The 9,383-nt window shown below is 37.6% G+C and overlaps 1 protein-coding gene across 1 annotated transcript in view; it reads left to right on the forward strand.

The window, feature by feature from the left end:
• Window positions 1-5,439: 5,439 nt before the first annotated feature.
• Dmxl1 (Dmx-like 1) overlaps window positions 5,440-9,383 on the forward strand; it is a 114,541-nt gene continuing 110,597 nt past the window's right edge. Inside the window, exons 1-4 of the mRNA XM_013016020.1 lie at window positions 5,440-5,561; window positions 7,326-7,397; window positions 8,456-8,534; window positions 9,097-9,229. The gene's annotated coding sequence lies outside the window, so the exon portion shown is untranslated. The remainder of the gene's footprint in view (window positions 5,562-7,325; window positions 7,398-8,455; window positions 8,535-9,096; window positions 9,230-9,383) is intronic.

A 9,383-nucleotide genomic window follows, 5' to 3' on the forward strand; every position in this document is an offset into this window, starting at 1 on the left:
CTTCCAGCTTTTTCTGCTTATGTGGTGCTGAGGAATCGAACCCAGGGCCTCAGGCATGCAAGGCAAGCGCTCTACCACTGAGCCACCTTCCCAGCCCCAGTGCAGTCTCTTTATAGGCTGGACATTGCTTTGTTTCATGTTATTTAAGGGAAGGAAATAAACATTATCATCAGGGATTGTCCTTGGGGGAGTTTATAGACTAGTACCTTTGCATTCCCTGCCATCTCCTAAACTTGTGTGAGTGCTTTCTCCACTGTCAAAACGAATAGCTTTTTAAAGAAGACATTCAGAATCTTCGGAAAGCAGTGGTGTGACCTTCAAAGCATATACAGTGCGATGGCCTATTTATACAACTGGGGACATTATTCTGTGAAACCTCGAACTGCCTCCGCTTTATTTATTTACCATCTTATTTGTTTGTTTATTATTGGTACCATTAATGAGGCTTGAACTCCAGATCTGGATGCTATCTCTGAGTTCTTTTACTTAAAGCTAGCATTCTACCACTTTTTTGGGTGTGTGGTTAATTGGAGATAAGAATGTCACTTCCAGTGCTGGCTGGTTTCACCATGATCCATAGATCTCAGCCTTTTGAGGAGCTAGGATTACAGGTATGAGCCTCCAGCACCCAATTCTTCCATCTTATTTTTAAGGAGAGGTCAGTATTACATGGTCAGCCTCGACCAGCATCTAGCTTCTGCTTAAAAATTTCCCTAAAGCAGGTTTCACTTGCCTCCCTCCAAGTTTACTGCACATTTCTCTTAAATCTCTGGAAGCATACCACTAAATAGATTAGGAAATTAAAAAAAATACATGTACATATCAAGTATAAAGAAATCCCATCTCTTCAATTTCAGTGGTAGTTTAAGGACCTAGTCAAGAGTTGGGCATTAGTGGCTCACACCTGTAGGAGGCTGAGATTTTAGGATTTTAGTTTGAAGCTAGCCTGGGCAGAACAGTCTGTGAGACTTGTATCTTTAATTAATCAACAGAAAACCAGAAGTGGAGGTTTGGCTAGTGGTAGAGCTCCAACCTTGAAGAAAAACTAATCAAGACCTAGAGGCCCTGAGTTCAAGTCCCAGTACTGGAATCCAAAAAAAAAAAAAAAGAAAAAATACATTTTTTTGCTTTCTAGCCAGTCCTTCCCTGACTGTTTAACTTTACAATAATAGTTCTGTTACAAAATTTCTTGTCCTTGGTTTCCTGAAACATGTATTGCTTTTAAAATTTCCCCTTCTTTCTCTCTTATCTGAAAAGTAAACCTGTTGTTTCTCATTGACTTGTTTTTAACCTTTTTTGATTTTTTTTTTTTAAATCTTATTCTGGGGATTGAGCCCAGCTGGCATGCTAGACCGAGCTACCACCACAGCCTAGATTTTGATTTCTTGTTATTTTAGGTGTTTTTTTTTTTCCAGACCCGGGGCTTGAACTCAGGGCCTAGGTACTGTCCCTGAGCTTCCTTTTGCTCAAGGCTAGCACTCTACCACTTGAGCCGCCGTACCACTTCTGTCCAGCTTTTTCTGTCCATGTGGTCCTGAGGAATCAAACCCAGGGTTTTGTGCATGCAAGGCAAGCACTCTACCACTAAGCCACATTCACAACTCCATTTCTTATTTCTTTGATAGAAAGATAGCAAAAATTAATAGACAGTGTGGGAAGACTCCAAATCTCTCTTAGTTACAGTCTTACTATAAGTGGAGATGTGAGATCATTTTCATGCAGTTTTCCTTGGAAAATGATTTCATGTGCTTTATGATTTCTCTTAGGACAGTCATGTGTTTGTTAATGTCTCTTTCCATTTTTAAATAACCTTTCTTGCTTTGGAATATTACAAAAGATAGAATCCTGTTGTTTGCATAAAGTCTGACAAATTTTAAATTAAACTGAAATTGAATTCTAGTTTTCATGTCTTACTATGCAGTTACTAAGTTACTATAGTTTTAGATTGCCCTTAGTAAGAAAGCATCTAGTTGACAGTGACTGTCTCTCTTATACTTTATTTGTGCTCTCATCATGTCATGAACCAGTCTTAGCTTGCAAATGTATGTGTCTTCCCTGGCTTCGTCTTGGGCATTAGAGGAGGGATACCTCATAGTCGCTTTGCTTTCCAGTGTGTTCTAAGCAAGTTATTTAGCAGTCTTTAAATTTCTTTTTTTCTCATCTGTAAAATGGGATCAAGATTATCCTTTTAATTAAAAAATTTTTAAGTTGTATAAACAAAAGGGTTTCAAGTTAAAAAATCAGATTATGAGTACAGTGCGTCTGAGTTTAGTGTCATCCCTAAAAACCATTTTTGGAGTTGGAGATTTAGCTCAGTGGAACAGCGTTTACCTGGCAGGTACAAGGTCCAGAGTTTGGTTTTCAGCTCTACCAAGAAAACGTGAAACAAGAGATTGTTAGTCATTGGGTATAACATGAGAAGTATTAATAAGTTCATGGTTTAGTATGCATGAAATTCTAAAATGTCAACTGTTGTAAAAATTGCTATTCATTGTAGAGTCTGGCACTAAAAAGTGCTTTATAAATACTGATTGAATTGATGAAAAATAGGGTAAAGAAGTCTTATTGCAGTATGTAATTATTATTGTGTTTTAAGTTAGCTTTAATAATTTAGATTTAAGTAGAAATAAAAATCTATTAATAAAGTTTCTATAATTTTTTTCACAATTAGTTGTTATAAATTTTACATTCAACATGGAGTGAGAAGCTAGAGGAAACTAGGTACACTAAGCCAAAATTATTTGTTTTTCAGCTATGTGGGCCTTGGTTGGTAAATGAGGACTGAATAAGCATTCTCCTTCCTAAACTTTTTTATAATGTAACCACCTTTTAGTTTAACTATAATTTTTGTTGTTATAGATATTTCTAATAGATTGTTAAAACTAGTTCAACTTCTTAGAAATTCTATATCATGATAAAATTGCAAGCACAGAAGTAACATCCACAGAACAAGCAGAAAAATGTTCAGTTGAACATGAGCTGAGAGGGCTGGGAGTATATGTAGCTCATAGATAACAGGATTTGCCTATCATGTGCAAAGTTTTATTTCTAACAACTGCAAAAATAAAATGAATTGTGTATGAATGAAAATAACGTATTCACTAATACATTCTTTTCCTTTGGGCAGGGATTTGCTATGTAACTCAGGCTGGCCTGGAACTTACTATGTAGCCCAGTCCGGCTTCTAACCTGAAAGCCTCTTGCCTCAGTCTTTCAGGTGCTAAATTGCAGGCATGCGCTACTATGCCTAATTATACTTTTTTTTTTTTTTTGGTGGGTCATGGGGCTTGAGCTCTGGGCCTGGGTATTGTCCCTCAGCTCTTCAGCTCAAGGCTAACATTCTACCACTTGAGCCACAGCACCACTTCTGGTTTTCTGAGTGGTTTATTAGAGATAAGAGTCTTACCAACTTTCCTTCTAAGTAAAAAACCTAATGGTAGTTTTATTGCTAGGCGTGTTCATGCACAATTATACAAAGAAGAGAGCTATTGAACTTCTCTGCCTAGGGTAGCTTTGAACTGCCACGTTCTGAATCTTAAACCTTCAAAGTAACTAGAATTATAGGGGTGAGTCCCTAGCACTCTGCTGTAAACATGCAAAATTTAATACGTATTTGGAGAATCAGTGACAATCAGTATTTTATCAAAAGTTAATATGAAGAAAATTAATTTCTAGGTATGAGTTTATGAAAGACAACTCATAAATTCACCTTTGGAGATAATTCTTGTCCCAAGCCTTATGACTCCTTTATAGATACTTATGAAGGAGAGCAGACCATTATTCAGCTTTTTTTGTTTACTGCACCAGTTTTGTTCACTACAAGGTACTGCTGTAACCAAGCTAGGTTATTCCAAATTCCTTCTAGGACTGCTTCAAGGTAATTGAGTTTTATTGGGCAGGCATAGGAATAGCACTACGTCAAGAAACACACATAGCTGGGTGCCAGTGGCTCACGCCTGTAATCCTAGCTTCTCAGGAGGCCCAGATCTGAGGATCACAGTTGAAAGCAGACCAGTCGGGAAAGTCCATGAGACTCTTACCTCCAGTAAACTAAGAGAAAGCCAGGAGTGGTGCTGTGGCTCAAGTGGTAGAGTGCTAGCCTTGAGCACAAAGAGGCATGAAACACACACACACGCACGCACGCACGCACGCACATGGATTCTCAAGTCAGCTCCCTCACTGAGAAGTCACCAGATTATTTGGGCCTTGATTTTTTTTTTTGTCTGCAATATGAACATATGTATATGTATGTTCTCTGAAGTCCCTTTTCTAATAATATTTCAAATTTATGTAGAGCTATTTTGGCTCTGGTATGAATTAAGGAGAAAGTATAAAGTATAACTTTTACATAAATGTATATAAACAAAAATGTTGAGAATTTAGATGGGAAAAGTTGTGGCAGATGTTAATTACTGTCAAGGTGTTATGCTGAGCCTGCCCATAATATATGTAAATATTAGGACAGCCATATGTCTTATAAAGAAAGAAACATCTGTGGCCAAAGAATATATGGAAAAAAACATACATGGAATTTGAGTTGGAAGAGTTTTGCTCATTGTTGTTAAATTTGAAAATAGCTTTAAAATACTTGCCAGCAAGTCTTGAACAATTCCCCTTTGTTTGGCTATAGTGGCTGTTATTGTGAGATTAAATAATCCCTTTATTCCATAGGTATATTATAGAGTACCACTTGTATTCTACTCCCCTCTATTGGAATAGGAGGCTGAGATGAACCTGTTCCTACCCTCTTGGAATTTAACCTAAATAGACCATAAGAGCAGATATTTATAAGTTAAAATACACTGCTGCAAAACAAAAAGTAATGTGATGGAAAGTAATAGAGAATGGTAAGGAACTTAAGACCTGGGTATTAATAAGCTAGCTAGGCAAACACTATAGACAGATAAAGGTCAGATGAGCTACCTTGAAATGGAAAAAAGAACTGAAGGAAGGGCAATGTGCGGACAGGTGAGGGAAGAAAAGGAAGTGGGAATAGCTTGAGAAAGATTTATAGAATGCTAATCTTGGATTTCATTCCAACTGCAATAGGAAACTAGTGAATAGGTTTAAGCAAGGAAAATAACTTGGTACATTAAACATTTTCCAGAAGTCACTGAAATTAGAGGGACAACAACGGAAACAGACATCGTTAATAGCTGTGCCACACAAGGCTGGTGTCATAGACAAGGGTAGTGGCTCTCAGTGAAGACAAGGGAGTGGACAGAGTAAGCTGGTATGTGTTTTGCAGACAGGCTGGCAAAATTTGCTGTTGGACTGTGTTATGGGAAGAAAGGGAAATGCTTTCAAATCAATGGTTTTTTTTTCTTCTATTTTTTTTTTAAAGAAAATGTGAGCTGTTTAAAACCCTGTATATATGAGCCGTATATTCAAAGCCAGTATCCCACCTAACACTTCCATCACTTTATTTTGTGTAGGCTTATGCTTCTGGATGTGACATTGTAATTCTGGGAAGTGATTTTGAAAGATTACAGATTATCCCAGGAACGAAACACGGAAATATCCAAGTGGGGTGTGTTGACTGTTCAGTGCAGCAAGGCAAGGTTGGTAATCTGTGGCAATATACAGATTCGTTTTTGTCAAGATAATTTGTAAAGTATGGACTTCCTTTTCCATTAGAGACTTGCTTTGTGTCAAGGACAAATTGCTTTGGCTAAGATACATTGTAGAGTGTGTTCAGAATTGTTCTTACATAATTTAAAAATGTTACACAATTTTTACCTTTGAATTAAGAAACATAATTTCAAGTCTAAAACCTGCTTATTTTATTTAGTACTACAAAAAACAAAGTAAAATCAAACGGAAACCAAACCTAACATATTTGAAAATTATTCAATTGAGAAAAAGGAATGACATTAGGTCTTCAACGTGTTTATAACTTTTTTCCCCAGAAAATGAATTCTTACATAGTCATTGTCTTGTAAGTAGGTAGTTTTCTCCCTGTACTTTTAAAGTTTGTCCCTAAAAGTCTTCTAAAATGTGTGATAGTTTATTAATTTCCAAGTTTATAAGAAAGATACAAACTTTGCCTGGACTTCTGTTTGTATAAAAAAGTAAAACTGTAATTTGAAAGTAAAATAACTGTAACAAAGGACAAGAAACAGCATATACATAGTTCTTGTAGATCAGCTTAGACACAAATCTGTGGTGTATGAGAATGGAAGGCATACTAATAAGCAGCATATATAGGTTGTAATAGTACTACACATGATAGATTATCAGTATCCAGACTCAATTGAACTTTGCAAATTCATTTTTCCCTAGGGATGTAGATACAGTTTTGACTTTGTGTGTGTGCCTGAGGTTAAACTCAGGCCTCACGTATGCAAAAGACACCTGGCCTCGCATAGAACATTTTGTGTGAGGAATAACAATTGTATGAGAGTGTGTGAATCTAATTACTTTTTAAGAATAGCTATCCTAATTTCTAATAAATCTTCTAGCATGAAAAGTTACTATTTGGGTGCTGGTGGCTCACGCCTGTAATCCTAGCTACTCAGGAGGAGGTTGAGATCTGAGGATCGCGGTTCAAAGCCAGTCCAGGCAGGAAAGTCCGTGAGACTCTTTATCTCCAATAAACCACCAGAAAACTGGAAATTGTGCTGTAGCTCAAATGGTTGAGTGCTAGCCTTAAGCTGAAGAGCTGAGGGACAGTGCTCCAGGCGCAGAGTTCAAGCACCACAACTGACTCAAAAAATAAATAAATAAATAAAAAGTTTAAGAATATACTCAAGAAATCCACAAAAGGGATAGATTTGAATTTCATTATTTTTAGAAGTTAATATATAGCAACAGAACTGTGAACTTTCAGGATAGACTACCCAAAAAACCATTGTTTGAATGCTATGAAGTTACATATTTAGGAGGAATTACATTGATAAGTTTTCTCCTGAAAGGAAAAAAATTAGTATTACTATTCATGTTAAATGTTATTTACTATATGCTAAGTGTCTTACAAATATTCTTTACAGGGCTGGGAAGGTGGAAGCTCTAGCCTTGAGCTGAAGAGCTGAGGGACAGCGCCCAGGCCCAGAGTTCAGGCCCCACAACCAGACCCCCCCCCCCAAAAAAAAATCTTTACAGTCCTTAAAATACAACTGCTGTTAAGATAGTATTGTATGTATTGTAAACACAGATAGGGAAACTTTTATATAGGTTTAGAGAGATGAACTTGCCAGATACAGAAGGTAGGAATCTAAGCCACGAGCATTATTGAATGAAATTGTGTGTATGCAGATATATTAAAAATTACAATACTTCATTTTTTCTTTTAATCCATACTAATTTTTTCTATTTTCTTTTAAAAGATTGCAGCATCCTATGGAAATGTTATCTCTATCTTTGAACCAGTTAAGCTGCCAAAACAAACGAAAAATTTGGTCAGTAATTTATAATTTTTTTTTTAGGAATTAAAATGTTTTTTATTGTTTAAAGTATATTAAATCAAATAAACTACATGTTAAATCCAACTCCCATATCAGAATATATTTAAAACTTTTATTAAGCCAGGCGTCCGTAGCTCACGCCTATCATTCTAACTACTCAGGAGGCTGAGATCTGAGGATCACAGTTCAAAGCCAGCCCGGGCAGGAAACTTTGTGAGACTCCTATCTCCAATAAACTACTCAGAAAACCCGAAGTGGCACTGTGGCTCAAGTGGTAGAGCACTGGCCTTGGGCTGAAGAGCTGAGGGACAGTGCCCAGGCCCAGACAGAGTTCAGGTCCCAGGATCGACAAAAAAAAACCCAAAACAACTTTTTATTAGAATTGAATTATACTAAATTGTGCCCAAAAAATGCCTTGAAATGTTTTCTTTCCCTGCTGTCATTTTTTTTTTTCCCGGTTGTGGGGCTTGGAAACTCTGTGCCTGGGCACTATCCCTCAGCTCTTCAGCTCAAGGCCAGCGCTCTACCACTTGAGCCACAGCGCCACTTCTGGTTTTCTGAGTGGTTTATTGGAAATAAGAGTCTCATGGACTCTTCTGCCCGGGCTGGCTTTGAACCGTGATCCTCAGACCTCAGCCTCCTGAGTAGCTAGGATGACAGGCATTAGCCACCGGTGCCCAGCTCCTCCTGTCATTTTTTAAAAACAATATTTTTAAAAGAATACTTTAAAAAACCCGGTGCTGGTGTCTGTTGCCTATAATCCAAGCTGCTCAGGAGACTGAGATCATGGTTTGAAGCCATTCTAGGCTGAAAAGTTCCCATGAGACTCTTATCTTCAATTAACCACCAGAAACCTGTAAATGGCACTGGGGCTCAAAGTGATAGAGTGCTTGCCTTGAGCCAAAGAACTCAGGGACAGTGCCCAGGCCCTGAGTTCAAGTCCCACAACCAACAGCAACTACAAAAAGAGTATTTTAAAAGAATAATAAATATGAAAATATATTTGGCAGAAAAGATGCTAATCATAATTGACTAATTTTTTCTAATTTTAGGAATTTTATAGTCAGTGGCAGAAAAGTGGTCAGTTTTTTCTGGAATCAATAGCACACAATATAACTTGGGATCCCACAGGTAAGAAAATAAACAGGATTAACCACAAATAAAATAACATTGGTTGGGCTATTTTTTTTTGTTGTTGTTGTTGTTGGTCATGGGACTTGAACTCTGGGCCTGGGCACTGTCCCTCAGCTCTTCAGCTCCAGGCTAGTGCTCTAGTGCTTGAGCCACAGCACCATTTCTGGTTCTCTAGTGGTTTATTGGAGATAAGACTCTCATGGACTTTTCTGCCCAGGCTGGCTTTGAACCACAATCCTCAGATCTCAGCCTCCTGAGTAGCTAGGAGTAAAGGCGTGAGCCACTGACGCCTGGCTTGGGCTATTGTTTTCACTGCTCATGTAATTAATGCATCAGGTTGTGGTGAATATAAATCAGTAGAGAAAAGAGGTTTCCCTTTGCTTCCAAGTTGTTTGAACAAAACTAAAATTCAGCAGCCTTTTCCTTTTCCCCAAGTACCCTTTTATTTTAGTTTTTGTGTGAAGTTATATTCTTTTTATAGTATTATATGAAACTCTTGAGCATGTAACTTAGTGTTATATACCTATATAATGGTGATCCTTTTTTCTTTTGTTTCTAGGCAGTCGTCTGTTAACTGGTTCCAGCTGTTTGCAACTCTGGTCCAATACTAACTTACCAAAACAAACTGAAGATGAAAATCCAGATGGAACAGAAAATAACTTTGAGGATTGGAGGTGCATTTGGCATTGCAAGTAAGTAATTAGAAGATTAAACTGATATGCCTGTTCTCTATAGTAGTTTTGTTATTTTGGGGCTGGGAAGGTGGCTCAGTGGTAGAGCGCTTGCCTTGCATGCCTGAGGCCCTGGGTTCGATTCCTCAGCATCACATAAGCAAAAAAGAAAAAA

This window comes from Dipodomys ordii, unplaced genomic scaffold (genome assembly GCF_000151885.1).
Source record: "Dipodomys ordii isolate 6190 unplaced genomic scaffold, Dord_2.0 Scaffold29, whole genome shotgun sequence".
Lineage (NCBI taxonomy): Eukaryota > Metazoa > Chordata > Mammalia > Rodentia > Heteromyidae > Dipodomys > Dipodomys ordii.